The sequence below is a fragment of the Orycteropus afer genome, unplaced genomic scaffold (genome assembly GCF_000298275.1).
Source record: "Orycteropus afer afer isolate SDZICR_OR568_19922 unplaced genomic scaffold, OryAfe1.0 scaffold00840, whole genome shotgun sequence".
In the NCBI taxonomy this organism is placed as follows: Eukaryota; Metazoa; Chordata; class Mammalia; order Tubulidentata; family Orycteropodidae; genus Orycteropus; species Orycteropus afer.
Genome location: NW_006922427.1, coordinates 245139 through 245973, shown reverse-complemented (window position 1 = coordinate 245973; position 835 = coordinate 245139).

Below are 835 nucleotides of genomic sequence, written 5' to 3'. Positions count from 1 at the left end.
AAGTGGAGGGTTGACGAAGGAGGGGAAGATGTTCAACGAGGTGGATTGACATGGTGGCTGCGACAAAGAGCTCAAGTATAGCAAGGATCGTTGAGCTGGCGTGGGATATGTGTTTCATTCTGCTGTGCATGGGGTCACTATGAGTTGGAAACGACTCCAGGGCACTTAGCAACAACAACACAGGAAAACATAGAAAAGATAGTTAAAGGTTGGAGGCCTTAGCAAACAGAAACATGTCTCTAAGGAGAAAATATTGAAATGGATGAGATTTAAACACTAAAATAATGTAATTTGAGGACAGTGTAATATTTCAAATTCATCTTACACCATATACTTCCTACCCTCAATAGAAAATTCATATTTAAATACCTATTTTAAAAGATGTATTAGGTGGGTAAAAAGTGAACCACCCTTACTTCTGATTCATTACCTTTCATAATGTGAGTATTGAGGTTATTTTTGTAGTTGGCAATGTAGAGATCACTACATAAATTCTATGAATGCCATTTTTTTCTTTTTTTTTTAAATCTACCTTATGTGGATATCTTCAGAACCTCGTTCTTGAGATGGCACAGTTCCTGTCACATACCCTGAATGCTGGATAGGGATGGCCAATGAAAGTTTATGCCTGTATCTTCCCCTTCCATGTATTGAAATGGATCTGGATAAAGGCTAACACTTTCTCCTATCTGCTAAGTAAATCTGGACAGATACATTACTGATATATTTTTTTTTTCTTTTATTTAGTGAAATAAAATTTGAGATAAAATTCTCAAAGATTTTAGTGAAACTAAAAACAATCAATACAGATATTTAAGTTTCTAAATATACCATG